This window comes from Bufo gargarizans, chromosome 5 (genome assembly GCF_014858855.1).
Source record: "Bufo gargarizans isolate SCDJY-AF-19 chromosome 5, ASM1485885v1, whole genome shotgun sequence".
Classification (NCBI taxonomy): domain Eukaryota; kingdom Metazoa; phylum Chordata; class Amphibia; order Anura; family Bufonidae; genus Bufo; species Bufo gargarizans.
This window is the reverse complement of record NC_058084.1, coordinates 343,077,322-343,102,506: the sequence shown is the minus strand read 5'-3', so window position 1 is coordinate 343,102,506 and position 25,185 is coordinate 343,077,322. Positions and strand designations below refer to the sequence as shown.

Below are 25,185 nucleotides of genomic sequence, written 5' to 3'. Positions count from 1 at the left end.
TCATTATAAAAGCGAAATTTGCAAACTGTTTGCCGCCTTTTATGCCCACTGGCCATTCCACAGGAACTTTTCAGAGATAGTCATCAGGGGCAACTTGAGGGACACGGTAACATATGGGGTCATAGGCACTGTGTCACAGCACCGTATGGAAGAAGCTGTAGACATAGAAAGGACTAGATTTCAAATGGTAGGCAAGCGATTACTGTATCAGGAACAGAAAAAGAGGCACAACAAAGGGTAAGTACTTCTTTGGTAATTTACCATAGACCAATGGTCTCCAAACGGAAGCTCATCTTATGGAGTTGTGCAAATTATAGGCACAACTGACTCTACTGCAGGCTTCCCAGAAAGGATATAGTTGCCAGGTATGCAGCCGCAGTGTAGGTGCCTGCAGACGAGGTGCCCAAGTTCTTCAGAGGAAGAGCTGTACATTAAACAATACTGTTCGGCGCAAAAACTATTGACTTGAAAATCAGTGGAAATCTTCTATTATTCTAAGGACAAACCAGGACACAATGCGTTTCTGGGATTCAAAGTTCCCCTTCTTCGGGTTCAGAATAGATTCTGTAATTCATGTGAGGAAGGGGAGCTTTGAAACCCAAAACTCTTTTCCTGGCTTGTCCTTACAATAAAAGAGGATTTCCATTTATTGTATCTTCAAGTTGCAGTGTTTTTTGCGCCGAACAGTATTGTTGATAAACAGGACTAGACTGGTACCAAAAAATATCAGGTTGGGTGTGTGCTTGAATAAGACAGCCTCTGGGGAGAAGCAGGGTCAACAGCAGACGTTGAGATTGGGACTAGGCAGACTGGGAGGTCTAGCAGAGAAGACAGACCACTGGTAGCTGGGGGGAGATAAAGAGACCTGTTTAGACTGTGGCCTTAGCAAGGTGCTATCACAACTGAACCCAGTTTCAGCTAAGGGGTCCATTTCAGGCTAACCAAGGTGTGACTGAGGAGCACTGACTATAAGAGAGACAGAAAGAAACTGTGAAGGTATCAAAGCACTAACAAACCTGAGTTCTACTGAACTGTGTGGGTGAAGGCAACCATCTGCTATGAAAGTGAAACCAGGTCCCTGCATCCCACATGCAATGAATTTCCAATAATGGTTCAGAATTAGGTCACTAAAACCCAAATCAATGAAGTTTAATACTGAAGCTACCTTCACCTTCACCACTATGCATCACAGTTTCACAAGTACAACATCAGCAAGGAATTAAAGGGGTCATCCCATCATAATGATCACTGTTAATGATTTGACAGTGATCATTTTTGTAAATATATTTGATTAACCAATTCCCACCATTTAGGAGAAAATTCATCCCCACTTACCTCATTGTTGTCATTCGGTCTCCCTTGGTTACGGCCACCGCTCTTCTGCGCAAGCGTGGCCACCGGGATTCCGGAGAAGACTCCTCGTCTCCCATCCGGGCTGCTCACTGTCCATAACGCGCACGCTGCCGCACATGCGCGATGGTGACTTCTTCCTGGCCAGAATAGTACAGAGCCGCGAACGCGCACGCCGGCTCTATACTATACTGGCCAGGAATAAGTCATCATGGCGCATGTGTGGCGGCGTGCACGTTCAGGACAGCGAGCGGCCCGGCCGGGAAAAGACTTCAATCAAGATGAAGCCCGCCCCCAGCCGGAATCCAGAAAGTGAACGGCGCGCTGGCAGAGGGTAAGTATGAAAAGGCGAAGTGGGATAACCCCTTTAATCCCTGTACTCTGGTTACGGTTTTGTTTGGATGCTGACTAGCCAAACCGACTTGTCTTGAAGTGCCAATGTCATGAAATAAAGGCACATTTAGAAGATGACCATAAATAGATATGTAATATTGTTCCAGGCATTCAGATGAAGTAGACAATTGGAAGGATCATTGTACATGGTGTCTTCTGCTAGTAAAGCAGCTGAGAACCAAAGCTTTCTTCAAAATATTCTGCCATCTACAGGCACAGATTCATTGATACAGGTTTATGCAAAGTCATAGGTTTCGAGAGAGGAGGATTCACTCCTTGTGATTGGCTGCAACTACATGGAGATTAGAAAGATAGAGAACCTAGGACCCCCTGGATGACCCAGTGACTAGTGTTGTTGTGGAGTGAAGCGAGCTTCGGATGATTCAACCTAAAGTCACTTAGTTAAATACTTCAGAATAATACCGTACGGAGATCAGTCGCCGTACTTTATAAGAATGTATGTGCTCCGATGAACCGAAATATGTTATTCGCGAAGTCGCACATAACTTCGTTGAATAACTTTGTTAGTTGCTCTTAAAAGTGAAAAACCACTAACTTGGCTTTGGTTCCGACTATTACCTTGCGTGACTTCGCAAATAACTTTAGCTCATCGGAGCCCATACATTCTAATACTGTACGGAGACGGATCTCTGTACAGTATTATTCCGAAGTTTTGAATGAAGCGACTTCGGATTAAGCATCTGAAGCTCGCTTTGCTCAACACTACCAGTGATGGACCTTGAGTATGACGGCTAATAAGGCTGCCAGATAGCTACTTCATAAGACATTTATCAAATCTGGTACTCCAGTTTTGTGGAGTAAAATTGAGCATTTTGTGCCAAATGTTGCGACATTTGGTGAGATTTGCCACTTTCAAAAGTGGAGTGAAAGGTAGGTTGGGATTAGAGATTAGGAGAGTGTTATGACTCATATATGATGTGCAAGTTTTCAAAAAATTGCATCTCCATGCCAGGGAACCCACTGGTCAGTGACTAAACCAAATTGCACTTGCTTCATTGTTTAAAGGGCTTCCGTCACCCCCCCAACCCCCAATTTCCAGTTTTTGACTTATTATATTTGCTAATGTAAGCAGATTCCATATATGCTCCTCTTACCTCGGGCTGTGCAGTAATTACAGTAAAAAACTTACTTTTATTATATGTAAATTTCTTCACTACCAGCAAGTTGGGCGGACTTGCTGGTAGCCGCCGCATCCTCTGTTGGAAAAAACGCCCGCTCCTCACTTGATTGACAGGCCCTGCCTGCAGCCTCAAATCCCGCGCCTGCGCTTTCCCGGTCGTCTTTCGGCGCAGGCGCTCTGAGAGAAGGACGCTCGCTTGGTCGCTCCTTCCTCAGTGCGCCTGCGCCGATGACGTCAGCCCTACACCGGGAAGAGAAGTATACGCATATATTAAAGCATCATTTTTCTCAGCAATGCCGGCACATATGAACATCGGACCAACACAGATGCCTTCACCTGCCAAGTGCACAAGTAACAGGTCAGTCAGTTTCATAGGTACAAATCTGCTTCCCCATAATTTTACCCAGGTAGCCCCCCTGATGTTAGCATCGGAGCATCTCATGCTCCGATGTGCTCCCTTGCTCTGCGCTAGATCGCGCAGGGGAAGGGCTCTTTTGTTTACAATAACACACTGCCGGGCGGAAGCTTCCGCCCGGCAGTGTGTTCGGTGCTCTGATGGGCCAGCTGTTTTACTGGCTAAGGCAGCTCTAAAGCCCACCCATCAGTGCCGGTGACGTCACCAGGCTTCCTGGCAGCCCCATGGAGAACCCAGTACATCACCGGATCTCCAAAAAATGCCTTTGCCCTGCGCGAAGCTCAAGTCAGGGGGGCTGCCTGGCTGAAAATGGAGGTATGTCCGTGTTCAGCTCTAAACCTGGACAACCCCATTAAAAGCATCACTGAACTTTGAAAAAAAACATATGTGCTAACGACATCTGATCTGTGGAGCTCTGAGTGCGCTAGAATGAGGAGACAGAAGTGCTCACATAGCGCACTTTCTCTCCTCGCTACAGGAGACAGAATATAGACAGGCTCAAAGACTTTCTATTGAGCCTGTCTTCTGCAGCAAGAACAGAGAGCGATAGCGCATTGCAGGCAGTTTTCTCTCCTCGTTCTTGCAATCAGTGGGGGTCTCTGCACTCAGACCTCCAACAATCTCAACATATGTTGCTATAACATATCAAAAAAAGTTTTTTTTAGAAATTTCATAATCCTTTGAAGGGGTTTTGCCATCACATACAATGGGGACATATCGCTAGGATATGCCCCCATTGTCTGATAGGTGCTGGTCCCACCTCTGGGACCCACACCTACAACGAGAACGGAGCAGAGAAATTAATGGAGGGCGCGCTGCGCATGTGCAGGCGCGCTCCATTCATTTCAATGGGGCTGCCGAAAATACCCGAGCGCTGGCTCAGCTATTTCCGTCTGCCCCATAGAAATGAATGGGAGCAGAGGCCACGCGTGCGCGATGCGCTCCCATTCACTTGTGTGGGAGCAGTGGGGAGCAGCATTGGTGGTGGACGGACCCGGGAAACCTGGGGTTCTCCAGCCACAGCTCTTCCTGCTCCGTTCTCCTTGTAGGTGTGGGTCCCAGAGGTGGGACCCGCACCTATAGGACAATGGTGGCATATCTTAGCGATATTCCCCAATTGTCTGTGATGAGAATATCCTTTTAAATTGTTTTAGCATGGCAAAATATAAAGGACAACTATTTGTAGCTATGCTGCTGCACAAAGTTGCACAACAATATTTTGTTTTGGCTGAGTGGTTTCAAAAAGCAGATTTCATAAATAATACCCAAGACCTTGTATCTTGGGTCAGTTTGAAACAAAAATATTGATCATCCGTCCACTCATCTGAGCGCCATGGCCTCTCTTCCAACAGCTGATTGGCAGGGGTGTCAGGAACCAGACCTTTAAAGGGAACCTGTCACTGGGATTTTGTGTATAGAGCTGAGGACATGGGTTGCTAGATGGACGCTAGCACATCCGCAATACCCAGTCCCCATAGCTCTGTGTGCTTTTTTTGTTAAAAAAAAAACAATTTGACACATATGCAAATTAACCTGAGATGAGTCCTGTCCCGAGATGAGTCAGGTACAGGACTCATCTCAGGTTAATTTGCATATGTATCAAATCGTTTTTTTTACACAATAAAAGCACACAGAGCTATGGGGACTGGGTATTGCGGATGTGCTAGCGGCTATCTAGGAACCCATGTCCTCAGCTCTATATACAAAATCCCAGGGACAGGTTCCTTTTAATGATCACATACTGATGATGATCTATCCTCGTCACGACATGAGTCCTGGACAATCCCTTTAACAGTGCAAGAATATAATAGTTGTTCTTTTCCAAATAACTTTTATAGTCCTGAAAAATAAGGCCAATACAGGAACACTTACATGGCGTGCAGCCTTTTGTTCTTCTGCACTCGTATTCTTATTTTCTTTGCGTTCAAAGGCAAGAGTGGGTGTAGCGACACCCTAACAGAGGCAGAAACTAGAGCCAGGGCTACAATTATTGAGTTCTACAGAACATCATAATATATAGCTTGCCAAATCAGAACTAAGGATATTCTGCAGAAAAATAATAAAAATCCAAGTGCCAGCAAGGAGAAAAACCTCCTGGATCTAAGCTGTTACTTCGTTTTTAATCAGAATTGCAATAAGTAGGTTCTTTTGAAGTGACCTATTTTTCACAAAATATAGCTGATGCTCACTTATAATCTTGTTGTCCATAACGCACTTGTGAATTAGGTCTCCAGGCAACTACTCAAAATGTCAGCACCAAGGATTTCTGACTCAAACTTGAATAAAAATAAAGGCACTGAATATACATTATGCCAGCCGCTGGGTTCTCAAATCTGCATTCAGATTCCATCAGCAATGATCCTGACAACTGTAGTGTATCGATCAATCAACGTACATGTCCCCTATATATTGGCAGTACCATAATGATGTCCTTACAACACGTAGTCGGCTTAAAGGAGTTGTCCGCTTTTTACAATTGATGACTGATCCTCAGGATAGGCCATCAATATCAAATGGCAGAGTCCGACTCCCATCATCCCGGCCAATCAGCTGTTTGAAGAGAAGGCAGTGCTCCTACGAGCGCTGCTTTGTGTGCTCTGTTTACCTGCTCGCCGCAGCAATTGCTGTGCTGAGCAGGTAGAATTACAAGTATGGCGTCCCCATTCACTTGTATGGGACTGCTCCGTCCTATTTACTTGAACAGACAGAGCCATTACATAGCAGTGAATGGGGATGCCATACTTGCAATTACACCTGCTTGCATGAGCGCTGCCTTCTCTTTAAACAGCTGATCGACAGGGGTCCGCCACAATCTGATATTGATCACCTATCCTAAAGAGGTCATCATTTGTAAGGCTACTTTCACACTTGCGGCAGAATGATCCGGCAAGCAGTTCCGTCGCCAGAACTGCCTGCCAGATCCAGCAAAACGTAATGCCAACTGATGGCATTTGTAAGACTGATCAGGATCCTGATCAGTCTTAAAAATGCCTGATCAGTCAGAAAAATGCATTGAAATGCCGAATCCGTCTTTCCGGTATCATCTGGCAAAACGGATCCGGCACTTATTTCTTTTACCTTATTTTTGGTCTGTGCATGCGCAGACCGGAAGGACTGATCTGGCATTCCAGTATTTTGAATGCCGGATTTGGCACTAATACATTCCTATGGAAAAAAATGCCTGGCATTCAGGCAAGTCTTCTGTTTTTTGGGCTGGAGATAAAACCGTAGCATGCTGCGGTTTTATCTTTTGCCTGATCAGTCAAAAAGACTGAACTGAAGACATCCTGATGCATCCTGAACGGATTGCTCTCCATTCAGAATGCATGGGGATATGCCTGATCAGTTCTTTTCCGGCACTGAGCCCCTAGGACGGAACTCTATGCCGGAAAAGAAATACGCTAGTGTGAAAGTACCCTAAAAATAAGGCAACTCCTTTAAGAAACTATAAGATATGAAGAAAATAATAATAAAAATGGAGTAGGCGGTATATATTTTAAAGAGTAACATATTTTCTATATCCCACAAGAGGATATTTTTGGTAATTGCCACATTTATGCATGCAAAGTGGGCACAGGAAAAGTAAGAACAGCTTGCTGCCAACTCATATATGGCTTTGATATCATCCAATTAGCCAAGCGTGGATGAAAACATCTCGCTTGTAAAGTACACTAAATCCTTCAGTGCCTCAACAGAGAGTTCTACAGCATTTTGGAAGAAGAACGACTTTAATAAAATTATATATCCCCTCATTGTCATAATATGCTGGTTTTCTATCGTACAATGCCTGGCGCTTACATACAGAGCAGCGATCTCAATGAGGAAATACAGAAATTGCTCCTGAAAGGTTTAGTAATGAAATATTGGAGTAGAAAATAAGACATTTCCTCTAAAGTCAGACACCTGCAGTTGGTTAGACTACAAGTCATTTTTTACACTCGTCCTCCACTGGAAAATGGAAGCACTCGCTATTTACGTATGTGGCATCTGATAAAAATCAGATCGTTTACCATTAGGAATCAGTAACATTCAGGCTTATGGGGCAGCTTCCTAATTCTGTATTGCAATATAATTTCTGGAATGGGTACGACGAACGATCCCCAATGCGTGGCGCTTATTTAAATTTGACAAATTAATTTTACATATCTATCATACTGTCATTGTACGATTACTCTTAAAGGGGACCTCTCACATTGAAAATGCAGTCCATTCCAGCTACAAAGCAGGGGGAGCTGAGAATATACTTTTGTTGGAAAAAAAAATGTATAACTCGTAACTTACTGTTCTAAACCTCTGTTCGTTGTGGGATTAGGAATCAAGTGGGTGGTTCTACTTAAAAAGAGTTGTCCTGGTGTTTAAAGGGATTTTCCCACTAAAAATATTCTACAGTTTTCAAACCAGCTCCTGGATATTCTAAATACTTTTGTAATTGCATGTCATTTAAAAGGGTAACCACTGAGTTATTCAAAAAAATGTATCTGTATAGCGCCACCTGCAGTTTTTTTTTTTCTTCTTATTTCTTTGTCTGGCTCACTGAGAAGGCCGCACATGCTCAGTTCCATCCTTCAACTGTCTCCTGAGCTGTGATAGGGAGAGAGCTGCAGCAGAATGGACACGCCTCCTGAGCTGCAGCAGAAAAGCCCCCCCCCCTCCCCCTTGAGCTATCTAGCAGAGCAATGAATGTGGAGATGTCTGGATCCATGTGAGGTACAGGGCTGGTTCTGGCATTGTTACAAAGAGATTTCTATGTACTATATGATCTCAAATTTTCATGTTTTACATTAGGCAGGCCCATGGGATAACCCCTTTAATATAGATGATCTATCCTTAGTATAGGTCATCAATATTAGATTGGTCTGGGTCCAACTCCAGGCACCTCCATTAATCAGCAGTTTGAAGAGGCTTTGGTGCTACATAAGCACCGCAGACTTTTCATTGGCCAGAGACCTTTAGTTCATCGGTTTCATGGCCTAGGCACAGCTCAAGTGAAGGGGTGTGGGCTGCAATACAAAGTACGGCTGATATCCAGTAGATGGTGCTATGCTTGGTAAGCTGCGAAGAGCTGAAGCGATGGCCTCTTTGAACAGCTGATCGGCAGGTGTGCCTGCAGTTGGACCCCCACAAATCTGATATTGTTTACCTATCCTGAGGATAGGCCATCAATATTAAACACCCCCCTTTAATGACTGACAGCCTTTCCTGTATCAGTGTGCATAGAAAAATAGCCACTGATTAGCACCACCCGCTGGACTCCAAAGGTCAGAAAGACCAACAAAGTATATCAATCTACTCAACTTTTCCTACCCTGCAGCCCACTGCCTGCACATTGGACTACATTTTCAAAGTGACAGGTTCTTTTCAGGAAAATGTCCTAACTGAATTGACCCAGAAGACTCAGAGTTTTCTACCTGAAAAATTCAAATGAGCAGTCTCTAATAGAACTCCGCTAGTAGTCCTCCTGAGACTCCATTCATGAGACTTATTATGCAGAACCCCTGTTCTCATATACAACTGGGAACTCTTCATACAACATTGGAAATTAGATTTTCCACATGAACTATATTCCTGATGTGCAGAGGTTTGTTAACACAAGAGTAAAATCTCACCTGAATACAAAAAAAACCCTTTTAATTGGGTCATATATAAGTAATTGGAGCTGTAAATAGTGCTGCCGTTATTTCACAACCAATGGGTGCCTTTCTGGCCTACAGAAGCCCTCTGAGACATCCTATGGTGGGAAATATAGAGAATTCTGTGTATTCACCATAGGACTGAAGCACCTAACCATCAGGTCGGTTGGCTAGTCAGAGGCTGATTTAGTCCGTCCCTTGTTTGTCTGGCAGTGCCTTACTGTTCCTAACCAGCCTTTGTGAGAGGGCCCCTGGGTTCTCTGGAGGGAGGATCTCTAGTCTGTGTGGATCTCTAGTCTGTGTGCAGCTCTGCCTGAGACAGCTATGCTTCCATTCCGCTTGGGGTCCAGGCATTTGCTTCTGTACTGGTTCCTGTTCATCTTATTGTCTGTTCTCTGTCCGGTGTTTGCTTGGGCTCCAGTTTTGTTGTCCTTCCGCTGGTGGTTTCACCAGCCTGGTTCTCTGCAAGTAGGACCTTCCTGGAGGTGCGACCAGTGAGCCCTCGGCCCAGTTCATCCCCACCACCAGGGGCTCTGTGAAGAATGTGGCTCACTGGCTCTCTGGGTTTTTCCTCTGGTCTGCTGGAGCACCTGGTTTCTTTGGTAGTGCTACCACTATTGCCTAACCGGCTTACTGGCATGTGATTTTATTACATGTGTAATAAAGTTCTCTGTGGGTCCTTGGTCTGTTTTTCCTGTTTGCATGACGTCCCGGAGGTCTGCCTTGGGCCTCCGGCACGTGACACTAGGTGGAAGTCTCTGCCTAGCATACCCTAAGGTAAAGAAAAAGCTCCATGCTCCACTCATTCATGCCGAATGAGTGAAGCAGAGGTTATGTCCGGGTTCAGCTCTGAACCCGGACAACTCCTTTAACAAAACTGTAAAACTCCTTCTTTACTTGAATATTTCACTGTATAACTCCCCAAGTGACAGAATATACTGTATAATACTTGTCATACGTGCAGCCTGGATTTCTTTCTATTACGCTTTTGATGATGACTGTCAGGACTAGGACAAAGGGTCATCTTCAACGCACTTCTCTCTGCTTATATTCTACATAACAGTGAAATCCTGTCCAGAACGTTTGAGGGCAGATTTGACATTTTTCCAAATAAAATGGTCTTTCTTTTGCGCGCTTTGAGATGTTAGTTGGTGGGACGTGGTCGCGCACTGTGGCTGACACTGAAACACACGAGACTTTGCAGATTGACAGGAATTTTGAGGGAGTAGATGAAGGGAAATTAGATATGCATTTTGTACTTCTGCAACCTGTTGCTGGCTAACTCACATTTCATGCATGAAATAAAACATACTTGCACTGAAAAATCCCTTACATACCGCACAGAGCATTATGCCGAAGAGGAACACATGATATAATCCAGGTATACTGTGTTCTGTTACAGTTAGGATGGTGTGGTAAACCAGGCATGGATTTCAAAGCCACGCTGTAACATAACGTATCAAACCTGCATCTAAGTGAATGGATACAGTTACCAAAATGTTATTGTATAGTTAGGGCTAAACATGCACAATCTTAAAGGGGCTGTGCAAACACCCCTTCCCCCACTTGGCCGAACCTGTAAAGAAAAGATTGCTTACCTGCTTTCCAGCAATGACCCTCCACTCCTCCTGCAGGCCTGCAATGCTCCACTGGGCTCCCTTGATGTCAACATCCAGATGGACATTGCCGCAGCAAATTATTGGCCGCAGCAGAGACTAGATCTGCTGTGACTGGCTGCAGCAATGTCAAATCAGATGTTGACATCGAGGGTGCCCAGCAGAGCATTGTAGGCCTGGAGGAGGGAGCAGGCGCCCAAAAGCAGGCAGGTTATTGTTCCTCTACAGGTCCAGGCAAGTTGGGGGGGTCTGCCAAAACCCCCATATTCTTGAACAACCCCTTTAAAGGTGTATACCAGCCATTATCAGTTACTGCTATCTAGTCCCAACTCTGGGACCCCCATCGATTGGTAGAACAGAAAGAACCAAAGCTTTGCCATTCAGAGCGAGCACATGTTCTGTATCACACATGCATGATTGGCCATGGCTCCAAACAACTCATCTCACCTTGGCCATCTTGGTGGGAAGGGCTGAGGGTCCCCTTTTCTAGTGGATGGACCTCCACTGATATCACATGTATTACCTATTCTTGGATAGGTGAGAAATGTTAATAACTAGAATACCCCCTGAACAGGGTTTGTCCAGGAACAAAGATACATGCCCTATTTCCCACAGAAACAATCCACGTGTTGTGCTGTGCTTTTGGACCTCAGCCCATTCACATTAATGGAGCGAAGCTGCAATACTAGATACAACCCAGGGACATGTGTGGCACTGTTTCTGAAAGAAAAAAAAAGCAGACACGTTTTTAAAGGGGTTTCCAGGGGTAAAATATTGAAAACTTATCCTTAGGATAAGGGTCCAACTCCCGGAACCCCTGCCGATCAGCTGTTTGAGGAGGCCAGGATGCTCCGGTGAGCGCTGTGGCCTCTTCCTAAACCAGTGACATCACCTTCATCTGTTACATGTCCTATGTGCAATACCAAGCACAGCCACTATACAATGTATGGCGCTATGCTTGGTATCGGAGCACTGCATCCTTTCAAACAGCCAATCAGTGGGGCGGCTGGAGTCGGACTCCCCACTGATATGATCTTGAGGACAGGTCATCATAATTGTACTCCTGGAAATCCCCTTTAAGGGTCCATTCACAGGTTCGCAATTCTGTTCCGCATCTTGCGGAACGGAATTGCGGACCTATTCATTTCTATGGGGCAGCACGATGTGCTGCCCGGATGCGGAAATGCAGACCCTCACTTCCGGGTCCGTAATTCCGTTCCTGAAAAAAATAGAACATGTCCTATTCTTGTCCGCAATTGCAGACAAGATTAGGCATATTCTATTATAGTGCTGGCGGTGTGCAGTCCGCAAAATGCACATTGCCAGTGTCCGCGTTTTGCGGATCCGTGGATCAGCAAAACACATACGGATGTGTGAATGGACCACAAGTCATAGAAATGTTTGGTGACAGCCATGCAATATCTGCCACTGAAAACCGACTCTTGGGAAAAGAGGTCACAGACAACACAACACTGACATCACTTGATTCAGGTCAGGCAGCATACTTGTGGTGGGGTTGCACAACTGAAATTGTCTACGTGCCCTTGCCAAAACACAAGCTGCTAACATTAAACTGTGTGAACATAATAAATGGCCTACTTTTTTCCCCCCCAGAAACCACTCCATTCCCTAATAGTTGTGTCTGGCATTGCAGCTTAGCTCCGTACAAGTAAATGGGTTCAACGTAAGACACAGCCCAACCATTTCTGAAAAAAAGACTATTTTCTACTCTTGTACAAAGTATGAAGCAAAACAGTAAAACATCAATGCTGCCCATACACGATGCGTCCTAGTAGCAGGATCCGCATGCTGCTCCCAGCTAATTGCCATGCCCCCCCTTCTATTGTGTATGGGCAGCCTAAGGCATAAATTAAGGGCAACTGGTCCCGAATATTTTTGTAATTACATGTAATAAAATTGTAGTATAGCCACTCCGTTATTTAAGAAAATGTAGCTGTATAGCGCCACCTGCTGTTTGTTCTTTCCTTTATTTCTCTGTCCACCTCAGTAACATCGATGAGGTGGACGCACATGCTCAGTTCCATCCTTTAACTGTTGGCAGCCCTATCTACTGTTCGAAGCTGGGACAGTTACAGGACGAGAGCTGAAACAGAAAGGACACACCTCCGGAGAAAGAACATACTCCCTGAGCTGTGACAGTGAGAGAGCTGCAGAAAGAACACGTCCCCTGAGATGACAACCTACAATCAAGTAGGGCAATTGGAGCAAAGAATGGTGAGATCTCTGGATCCGCATGAGCTACAGGGCTGGTTCTAATTTTGTTAAAAAGAAATTGTCTTAAGCTATATGATGTCTGCTTTTAATTTTATACATTAACCATGGGATAACCCCTTTAAGGTTTCCCATCTGAAAAAATCTTGTCATGGCAGGTGGGCTTACAAAATTTTATCAAAATGTCCACTAAGAACCACACTTTCATAAGTACAGTATATATAGCCGTAATGTAATCTAACATTAGACAAATATTAGTTGCCTGCAGACATCTTAGCACTTTCGGGGTGTGGTTGTTTGCCTTTGCACTGCAGTAACAGCAGATTTGCACTTGCCAATTTATTTCACTTTGTTAGGAGGTGCTGAATAATTTTGTATTTTAGGTTTAGTCTTATGGATGTGTTGCTCAGAGCTCAATGTAATAGTGAATTCGAGTAGATGGAAAAAACATTGTTTCCTCACAACTGGTCACATGACGCAAGGTCAGCAGGTCACCACTCCAGACTGGCTGCAGTGGTCATGTGCCCTCTCCCCCTGTCAATGGACGTTGATCTCAGTGCGGCAGGGAGAGGAAGAGCCAGCTCGGGAGCACTAGACCCCAAACCTAGCAACGGGGACCAGGTAAGTATGTTCTCCAATGCGGGTCGGCCACTCTGTGAGCCCTGTCTGACTCTTGAATAACCCCTTTATGGGCAAGTTCACATGCAGCAGATTAAATGTGTACATTTGCTGTGCGTGAATTCACCCTAATGTGTCTTATGAAACAATATCAAACTATTTTTGGGGCACAATTGGTTAAGAAACTGTTCAAGCTGTACATACGCATTAGATTAATGTCAGATAAACCAACCAATTTCAGCAGAACTTGGCTGACCATCTAATGTGTATGGGTTCCTCTTGGCTAGCCCCAATTGTAGATGTTAGGGGGTGCAGAATCAGCCATTTTGGATTTCAACATCCTATATTTTTTTTCAAGATATAAGCAGTCACCAGAGGCTTTCTCCCCTCTACCCATTCAGAACACATGTACGTTTGACCAAGACGGCATGTTAATGAGGAGGGTAGGGGCAGGAGCTGCTCTAAAGTCGACGCCATCTGATGACAACACAAAAAAAAAGCCTAATGTTACACTCACCCAACAGTTAAAAAAGGCCAGTTAAGTAACTGCTGACACGCGGCCATTTTTAAAACCAAAGTCCATGGGGCAATTCATGTGGCTGTTTTTTTTTTTAAGAGCCAGTAAATAGAAGTCAATAAAATAGGACGTGAAATCAATGAGCCGTCGTATAGACAGGAGTGCATCCATGTGCCTCTCAGAAAAAATACTCAGCTCATCCACTTGAAAGCGCTGATACTCGCTCTGCACTGGAGGGACGTGGAAGGACCTGACGTGAAATGTCACGTCATGATGCTGTGATCGTCAGGTCCTTCCACGTCCCTCCAGTGCAGAGCGAGTATCAGCGCTTTCAAGTGGATGAGCTGAGTATTTTTTCTCGTACTCAGCATAATTGGTGCCACTATGGGGGTGGCCTTATTTATACATGGGGCTCTACCGGGGACCTTGTTATACTAGGAGAACACTATTGGGAGTATTTTATGTACATGGGGGCACTATTGGGAGAGATTTTATATGCAGAGCAGCACTATTGGGGTGTATTTTATATACAGGGGGTACTGTGTGGGCTTATCAAATACAGGGGGCACAGTGGGCATTCCTATATATACTGGGGATACTATGGTGGGCATTATGGACACTAGGGGCACTACAAGGGGGGTCATTATAGATACAGAGGGCACTGCAGAGGTTGGGATAAAAATTTTTTTTTAAATTCAGCCATTTTTCATCAGATACAGAATGGTCATGAAAAAAATGTGTGAATGTAGCCTAAAATGGCTATAAATGATGGATAAACTTTTTTTTTTTTACTAGCAGGGTTATTACTTCTATTGGTTATATAAGTGCCTCAATAGACAAGTTGATTATATTAAAGGGGTTGTCCCATGAAAAATATAATTTTTTGAAGACAATAGTATAATACAGTTTTCAAACCAGCATCTGGATCTGAATTCTTTTGTAATTGCATGTAATTAAAAAATTTGCATAGCCACTGAGTTATTCAATAAAAATATATCTGTATAGCGCCACCTGCTGTTTATTTTTTTTTCTTATTTCTTTGTCTGGCTCAGTTTCATCCTTCAACTGCCTCCTCAGCTGTGATAGAGAGAAAGCTCCAGCAGAAAAGACACGCCCCCTGAGCTGTGATAGGGAGAAAGCTGCAGCAGAAAAAACACACCCCTTGAGCTGTCAGATTGATATAAATCTAGCAGAGCAGTGAATGTGGAGATCTCTGGACTCATGTGAGGTACAGGGCTGGTTCTAGCTTTGTTACAAAGAGATTGTCATGTCCTATCTGATGTCTGATTTTCATTTTTTACATTAGTCATAGGATAACCCCTTTAAAAAGGGTTTCCAGGATTTACATATTGATCGCCTATCCTCAAGATAGGTCATCAATATCAGATCCATGGTGGGCCGACTTCCGGGAACCCCACCACTCAACTGTACGTAGAGGCTGTGGCCTCTTCCTATGTCATGTGATGTCATGTTTATCAGCCAGACGGCCTAGGCGCAGCTCATGTGAATGGGATAGCCACTGTCAAATCGATGAAGATGTGCTTGGTGAGCTGCGAGGAGCTGGGGCTTCCTCAAACAGATGAGCGGCAGGAGTGCCAGGAGTCGACCCCCGACAATCTCAAATAGGTCTTTAATAAGTACATTTCGGAGAACCCCTTTAAAAATAGACGAGATTCATCTTAATCTCAGCAATCAATTCAGTGTAACTTGATTAGTAATGAAGTAATGAATAGCAATGAACCTTAATTTCTGACTTCCCCTCATAAATACAGGGAATATTATTAGGTTTTGCGGATCTATTTTTGCCCTTGATCAGCTGTGTTCCTCCATGGCTACGTGAAGTGGATTGTTGTCACTGCCTGAATGTGTAAGCGTCTTACAGAAGAATAAGGACTGAAAGAAGATGTTCCTTTGTAGACTATGAAATACAGAATCAGTGCCGGGGTATAAAAAACAAAACAAACAAAAAAAACACTTAATTGCTTGGTTTATTTTAACTCATCGTATATTTAAACATTCTCTTGTATTCTAGGAAAAAATGCAGTTTAGCAAAGATCATTACAAAAGATGAAGTCTCGCCTACACTAGGGCAAGACCACCCACGTGCCAGCGAGCTAGCCACGAAGACTGCTCCTCATTGGGTTTCCATTCACTGGAGGATCAGCTATGAAATGTGACGGACAAATTATGGTAGACTTTAGGGGTCAGTCAGACCTCTACACAGGATACTTCGATTTTTTTTTTTTTCAGCAGGACACTCATAGAAACACCTGAAAAAAATTATGGGGGTCATTTATTAAAATAGGCGTATTTCTGGCGCTCATTGCGGCACAAAGGAATCAGCGATTTCTCCCTGCTCACGCCAGGTCTAAAAAAAAGTGGTTGTGGAGTGGGACCGGCGCGTCTCGTTTACCATTTTCTATGCCTGTTTTAGGCGTAGTAAAGGGTCTAACTATAAGACAGCTAGGACCTTCAGAAGTGGCGGAGAATCCACCAAAGTTATGTAGGGGCCAGGATTCATTTTTCCATCACATTATACATTGCTTGTTTCCATGGTTATGACCACCCTGCAATCCATCAGCGATTGGCGATGCGTGCACACAATAGGGAAAAGCAGTCCCACGGCGCCGGCCACTAGAGAGGCCGGCACTTTTTCCTATAGTGTGCAAGCACGACCACTGCTACTGGATTGCAGGGTGGTCATAACCATAGAAACGAGCAGCGTATAATGTGATGGAAAAATTAATCCTGCCAGCAAAGGAGGCAATATGGACAATCACAATACATTAGTAAGTCCCTTGTATTAACATGTGCTCCATAATAAATGCTATTTGCTGAAGTGAGACAACCCCTTTAAGACCGGTGTCTAAAACATCGGTCTTGATAAATGACTCCCTATATGTCAGCAGCAAAAACAAAACAAAAAACACCTATATAAATAGTAGATCCTGAAGGAATATAGAGGCTCTGTTCACACTGCCATTCTACAAGTAGCAGACACTGCACAAAGACAAAGGTGAACGGCGAATTACAAGTGTTAAGGCTACTTTCACACTTGCGTTCAGGGCGGATCCGTCTGATGTCTGCACAGACGGATCTGCAACTATAATGCAAACGCTTAGATCCGTTCAGAACGGATCCGTTTGCATCACCATGAACAAAAAATTATTTTTTTTGTTCATGATAGTGGAAACGGATCCGTTTTGACTTTACATTGAACGTCAATGGGGGACGGATCCGTTTGAAAATTGAGCCATACTGTGTCAACTTCAAACGGATCCGTCCCCATTGACTTACATTGTAAGCTGCAAGCTGCGTTCAGGTGTCCGCCTGCTGAGCGGAGGACAAACGGTGCCAGACTGATGCATTCTGAGCGGATCCGCATCCACTCAGAATGCATTAGGGCTGGACGGAAGCGTTCGGGGCCGCTTGTGAGAGCCTTCAAACGGAACTCACAAGCGGAGCCCCGAACGCAAGTGTGAAAGTACTGCTATACTTACTATAGGAAAAGTAGAGGCTCTTTCCACATGTTTATGTCTTCTTTTGTGTTATATATTTATTTATATGCAACTTTACATTTTTAAAGCTGCATTTTTATGTCTTGAAGACAATTATCAGAAGAAACATTTTCTTGTGTCATCACCCAATGCCTCCATGGACCCATACCTAGAAATCCCTGTACTAATGGACAGTCAGTGTAAGTGACAAAACTGATGTATGAATTATTAATCTACTATTAAAAAATCGAACACAATTGCTGTAATACGTGCCACCTGCGCGCCGCATCCCACTACCCGTTCACTCGTCACAAATAATGTCATCCACATAAGTCCCTCTCATTCTTCAGTGACATGAGTGGCGTCCCTGTCCCCAGCATGTGAGACTGAAGGCGAGCAGTAACCATGCGGACAAGACTTGTTCATTCCGTATCTGTCTCCAGCTGCTCCAAGTGCTGTACGGATTTCCAGTACAAACCAGGGACTCCTCAGGGTATATTCACACATGGCAGATTTGGTACCGAAATTTCGGTGACTGAAAATTTGTTTCATTCATCTGAATGGGGTTGTTTCGGCAGGGAGCTTGTGGGTTTCTGTAACCCTCATTCAGATAATTGAGACACAGACTTTCCTGCAACAAATCTGCCAGTGTGAACATACCCTTATAACTGACCTATCAGGTGAATGATTACAGATCTCTCACCTGTGGCTCCAATGTGACTCAATGTCACTCCACAAAATCCCAACTCATCGGACTAAAGACAGCGACTACTAGTACAGCTCGCGCATCTACGAAGGGGTCCACGGAAAATGTATCTGCTTATACTGAGCCACCTTACATAAATAACCCCAGTGATCCTAATGAAAATCAACTAGACCCTCTAGGGATCCCAACGTAAATCACTCAGATCCTCATAGTGATCCTAATGTAAATCAGCCAGATTCCCATAGTGATCCCAACGTAAATCAGCCAGATCCACATAGTGATCCCAATGTAAATCAGTCAGATCCTCATAGTGATCCCAATGTAAATCAGCTAGATCCCCATAGTGATCCCAATGTAAATCAGTCAGATCCTCATAGCGATCCCAATGTAAATCAGTCAGATCCTTATAGCGATCCCAATGTAAATCAGCTAGATCCCCATAGTGATACCAACGTAAATCAGTCAGATCCTCATAGTGATCCCAATGTAAATCAGCTAGATCCCCATAGTGATCCCAATGTAAATCAGTAAGATCCTTATAGCGATCACAATGTAAATCAGTCAGATCCTCATAGCGATCACAATGTAAATCAGTCAGATCCCCATAGTGATCCCAACGTAAATCAGTTAGATCCTCATAGTCATCCCAATGTAAACCAGTCAGATCCCCATAGTGATCCTTATGAAATCAGTCAGATCCCCATAGTGATACTACTGTAAATCAGTCATAACCTCATAGTAATCCTAATGTAAATCAGTTAGATCCCCATAGTGATCCCAATGGAAATCAGTCAGATCCCCATAGTGATCCTAATGTCAATCAGTCAGATCCCCATAGTGATCCTAATGTCAATCAGTCAGATCCTCATAGTGATCCTAATGTCATTCAGATCCTCATAATGATCCCAATGTCAATCAGTCAGATCCTCATAGCGATCCTAATGTAAATCAGTCAGATCCTCATAATTATCCCAATGTAAATCAGTCAGATCCCCATAGTGATCCCAATGTAAATCAGTCAGATCCTTATAGTGATCCTAATGTAAATCAGTCAGATCCTCATAATGATCCCAATGTAAATCAGTCAGATCCCCATAGTGAACCTAATGTCAATCAGTCAGATCCTCGAAGTGATCCTAATGTCATTCAGATCCCCATAATGATCCCAATGTCAATCAGTCAGATCCTTATAGCGATCCTAATATAAATCAGGCAGATCCTCACAATGATCCCAATGTAAATCAGTCAGATCCCCATAGTGATCCCAATGCAAATCAGTCAGATCCCCATAGTGATCCTAATGTAAATCAGTCAGATCCTCATAGTGATTCTATTGTCAGTCAGATCCTCATAATGATTGCAATGTAAATCAGTCAGATCCCCATAGTGGTCCCAATGTAAATCAGTCAGATCCTCATAGTGATCCTAATGTCAGTCAGATCCTCATAATGATCGCAATGTAAATCAGTCAGATCCCCATAGTGATCCCAATGTAAATCAGTCAGATCCTCATAGTGATCCTAATGTCAATCAGTAAGAACTTCATAATGATCCTAATGTAAAATTAAGTTGGAATTCGTAGTGATCCCAGAATGAACAGTGAAATCAGAATGGATAGTGACCTTCTAATATATATAGTGCAACCTCACCCATAGTGATCCCAATGTAATTTACAATCAGAACCAATAGTGATCCCCAACGTAGATAAATTACAACCAAAAACCACACCGAATCCCCAATGTAAATCAGTCCGAACTCATAGTGAACCCCAATGGAGTTAAATCATTCAGAAACCAAAGTGACCCCGATGTAAATTAGTCAAAGCTCATAATGACCCCCAACTAAAATAAAAGAAGACCCGCAATAAACTGCAGAGTAAATGTCCAACAACTCAGATACACTGAAGTCATATAGTGACCCTCAGGCAGCAGTGAACCCCCATATTGTAGACCCCAAAGTTACCACTGGGTCCAATAGTCAAATCCTATGGTGACAGCCACAGTGGCACCCACAATAAGCCCCTTCTTGTATCCCACCTCCCCAACACTCAGACCCCTGTGACCCCCATATACCTGGCACTCAGACCCCTGAAACCCCCATATACCTGGCACTCAGACCCCTGTGACCCCCCCATATACCCGGCACTCAGACCCCTGTGACCCCCCCATATACCCGGCACTCAGATCCCCGGGACCCCCACATATACCCGGCACTCAGACCCCCGGGACCCCCACATATACCCGGCACTCAGACCCCCGGGACCCCCACATATACCCGGCACTCAGACCCCCGGGACCCCCACATACCCGGCACTCAGACCCCCGGGACCCCCACATACCTGGCACTCAGATCCCCGTGACCCCCACATACCCAACACTCAGACCCCGTGCCCCCCACATACCCGGCACTCAGACCCCCGTGCCCCCCACATACCAGGCACTCAGACCCCGTGCCCCTCACATACCTGGCACTCAGACCCCCGTGCCCCCCACATACCCGGCACTCAGACCCAGTGCCCCCCACATACCCGGCACTCAGACCCCGTGCCCCCCACATACCCGGCACTCAGACCCCTGAAACCCCCACATACCCGGCACTCAGACCCCTGAAACCCCCACATACCCGGCACTCAGACCCCCGTGCCCCCCACATACCCGGCACTCAGACCCCCGTGCCCCCCACATACCCGGCACTCAGACCCCCGTGCCCCCCACATACCCGGCACTCAGACCCCCGTGCCCCCCACATACCCGGCACTCAGACCCCCGTGCCCCCCACATACCCGGCACTCAGACCCCCGTGCCCCCCACATAGATGGTTCGCTCCCCGCTGTTACCTGAGGCGCAGTGTCGCTCCGGGTCTCCTCGCAGCCGGCAGGCGCAGTCACATAGCAGGGGGCACGGGAAAGTTTTGGGGCTCCGCAGAGCTGAGTGTCAGGGGCTCTCTCTGGTGACACGGAGATGACACGGAGCTCTCCGGGAACTGGCTCTAATGCCGCGGCTTCTCTGCACTTCCTTCAGCGCTGAACTCACGAACAAAATATGTAGCTTTGCATGTTCAGTTTAACCACATCCTCTGCTGCCCGGGCAGTGCCTGCTCCGGAGACTGGCAGAGCCGCCCTGAGTCCCACTTCACTGGAGAGCGGAGAGTGAGAGCAGAGCCAAGTTGTAGCAGCTGAGAGCAGGCAGCATGAAGGAGCAGCCCGGCGATGTGCAGGAGCATTCCCCACAGGCTGCAGCCTCCCTCTCCTACAGGAAATCCTCATCTGTCACTCTCTGGCGCCCCCTCCCTCCTCACCGCCGCACCGCTAGCTGTACATTAGGGGCTCTCCGCTCCTCAGAATAAGGGGCTTCCCTCTTCTATGTCAGAATTATCACAGTGTGATGAACAGTTCTGCTACTAATAGTCTTGATGTCTTCACACCTCACCAGTTTAAGAACCCTGCTTGCCATGAGTGAATGGAACCGTCTACAGTCAGCACCAGAATGTATTCCGCTCCATTTGGTTGCGTCCTCATCGCGGACAGAATAACGCTGCGTTTTTCTGTCCGCGATGTGGTGCAGAGCAAGATGGATCCGTCCTGACACACAATATAAGTCAATGGGGACGGATCCGTTTTCTCGGACACAATTGAAAACAGATCCGTCCCCCATTGACTTTCAATTAAGTCCATGACGGGTCCATTATCGCTATTTTAAAGATAATATAACGGATCCAGACGGTTGTATTATCATGACGGATACAGCAAAAATGCTAGTGTGAAAGTAGCCTTAGCACTCTGCCCATGGCCGTTTTAGACAACCAAAGACTTTCATGGAGCCCTACGTGTACCTCCATATCCCTTCACATATCATACAGATCGCTACAGACTTGTTTTATTTGTGGATTCCTTAATAATAAGAGAAAAAGGGTGTCATGCCCCATCAGATGCAATAGTTTGGAGCTATTTTTGGCATCATATAGGGCAAGTGCTTATGACAGAGAAAAAGAGATACCATGTACGTCCGTACACCTGTCTTCTACAAGGCTTCGCGGTGTCCTTACACACACAAATTTGCACTGGCATTAATTTGGGCAGAAACAATGCAATCACCACAGATTGGATGTAGGAACTCACATAAGTATCAAAATCACAGTAATTAAATCCCTATGTGCAGCGAGGCCTTGAGGAGCCGAAGCAGAGGATAGGAGTGGTAGAGGCTATAGGATGGGCTCACAGAGGTTTCCCTAAGGCCGTTGCTCCCTAGGGCTGGTGCAGTGAGAGGAGGGTGCATACTCTCTTCTCTCAGGGCACTCCCTGTAGTTGGGGCTCCTGGCTGATGGTAGTTTGGGGTGCCCTTGATGTTAGTGGCTATATGGGTGCCTGGCAGGAGGTGTAGTAGTGCAATGGCCAGTGTATGGTGTAGTGGGAGTCAGGAACCCAGGCCAGAGGTAGTAGAATAAATGTCTCTTTTTACTCTAAAATCAGAGTTGTAGTATGTCCAGCAATCTGTACACAGTGCAAATCCTTTCCCCACATGGCAAGGTATGGAGGCTGGACCATTGGCTATAATGGTACTCTCGGTATGCTATAAGGCTAAAGTCTTTCTTTGTAGAATCTCTGACTAGTAACTGTAATCTAGCAATTATGGCTGTAGTGTCCACAGCGGGATACAGGTTTTTAGAGGCACACCTGGCCACTACGTGGTTAAGTGTGATGGGTGTCTTAACTGTAATCCCTCACAAGCAGCAAAGTCTGATTAGCTGTAGTGGCAGGTTAACACACAGATTCTAAGTTCATCTTTCTTTCTCTATTTTATGCTGTAACAGAAGCAGTATCTCACAGAGATCGGTTAGTCTCTGGATCCTGAGGCCTAAGGAGAAGGAGTACATGAATTTGCTTCCTCCCTTCTCACACACTAGATCAGTGTTTCCCAACCAGTGTGCCTCCAGCTGTTGCAAAACTACAACTCCCAGCATGCCCGCACAGCCAAAGGCTGTCCAGGCATGCTGGGAGTTGTAGTTTTGCAACAGCTGGAGGCACACTGGTTGGGAAACACTGCACTAGATGAGAAGATGAGAACTCCTCCTAGTCACGATGTAGGACCAGCCCACTCCTGCCAAGAGGGGGGGGGGCAGGGTGGTTAACCCTGTCCATACCAGGTCACTCTGGGTGTACATGACATTAAATGACAGTACATAACATAACACATCATTTGCAGATACCTCCTGTAATGGGGTGCTGCATATTGTAAAACATTATTAACACAAATAACACCCCCATAAATTTAAACTAGATGCAAAAAAATGCTAAAATCAAGATCAGATGCATATGCCTTTAGATATCACAATCTAATAAATCTCAGTGGTCACCCTTTCATATGACAGTACTAGCAGGACTAAAAGATGCAGATCGATGCGGCCACAACGTGATAACTCATTTGGCCACTTCTACTCACCGTTACACTGCACAGAATAAAAGATTTGAGTCTCCACCAAGAAGTTGGGGCTGCAGGATTGTCCCTAGAGTGTCCCTAGGACTACCCCTGCCTACAACGGGAGCACCTACCCCAACAGGGACGACCCCACTTCTTGGTGGTTAAATACTCATTGCCACCTGGATGAGCCTGATACTTTCCTCTATTGCTTTGCCAAACAGTCCTAACATGTTTCTCCAGTTAGGCCTCATGCACACGACCGTTGTTCTGGTCTGCATCCGAGCCGCAGTTTTTGCTTTCACTTCAACAGGGCCGCAAAAGATGTGGACAGCACTCCTTGTGCTGTCCGCCTCCGTTGCTCCGTTCCGTAGCCCAGCAAAAAAAAAAAATAACATGTCCTATTCTTGTCCGTTTTGCGGATAGAAATTTCTACAATGGGCCGCCCGTTCCGTGTTTTGCGGATGCGCAATTTGTGGACCACAAAAAAAACGGAACGGTCGTGTGCATGAGGCCTAAGATGAATGGTTTTTCAGGAGACCAAAGTAAGATGATCCTGAAAGGGGTTATCCCAGGAATAATGTAAAAAATGAAAATCAATCTCTTTCTAAGGGTACTTTCACACTAGCGTTATTCTTTTCCGGTGACAAATGCCATCTGTTTGCGTCCAGATTGCCGAATCCGGCAGGCAGTTCCGGCAACGGAACGGATCCTCTGCCGCAAGTGTGAAAGTACCCTAACAAAGCTAGAACCAGCCCTGTACCTCACATGGATCCAGAGATCTCCTCATTGCTCTGTTAGATTTATATCTATATATTTTACTGAATAACTAAGTGGCTACGCCAAATTTTTAATTACTTGCAATTACAAAAGTACTTAGATCCAAGTGCTGGTTTGAAAAGTGTAGAATATTGTTCATGGGACAACCTCTATAAGCATGAGATGATGACGGCATTATGATTTTGAAATGCGCCGCTTTAATTACCCATATGGTCCACAGGTTCCGGCATACAAAGTGCTGCAGCCTGCAACATACACCACTAGAATGTCACGGGTAGAGTCACGGGAATCAAGTTAGAGCGGAGGTGTACCCTCTGAGCTGCCACCCGTTCCCCTGTACCTGCCTACTTACACCACCTGCCCTAGGAGACGGAGCGCAACTGGGCGACAGTTCCTAACCTACTAAATGCAAGCAGATAGAAAGAGACAGCAGGGAAGAGGACAGTCACTGAGAAGTACCAATAAGCGGACAAGAGGTAGAACAAAAACGGAAGGCGAGGCGGGTCAACTAGCCGAGGTCAGTCCAGGAGGTCATGTCAGAACAAGGGAAGAGGCAAAGACAAATTCATAAACAAGCAGAGGTCAAAATCCGAGAGATAGCGTCAAGGTACAGGGAGCAGGCAGAAGAGGTGTCAAGAGGCGGATCGAGGTTCAATTCCAGAGGTAGCTAAATAACAATAAAGTACACAGCCTATAGGACGAAAATCACAGGCAACCTGTAGCCAGCAGGCCGCCCGTATTTATAGTGGGGAGTGATGGTCATGTGACGTGGCCAGCGTCACATGACCGACAGACAGACAAGTCGAGCACCGAGTGATCAGCTCGGCGCTCAAGGCAGACCTAGGAGCAGGGAGCCTCCCAGCTAGCAAAGCCGCC

General features: G+C 45.4%; 1 protein-coding gene across 1 annotated transcript in view; it reads right to left on the bottom strand.

Annotated features, from left to right (window-relative positions):
* RFTN1 (raftlin, lipid raft linker 1) overlaps positions 1-21,352 on the bottom strand; it is a 340,728-nt gene extending 319,376 nt beyond the window's left edge. The window contains exon 1 of the mRNA XM_044293566.1: positions 20,952-21,352. The gene's annotated coding sequence lies outside the window, so the exon portion shown is untranslated. The remainder of the gene's footprint in view (positions 1-20,951) is intronic.
* Positions 21,353-25,185: the final 3,833 nt, after the last annotated feature.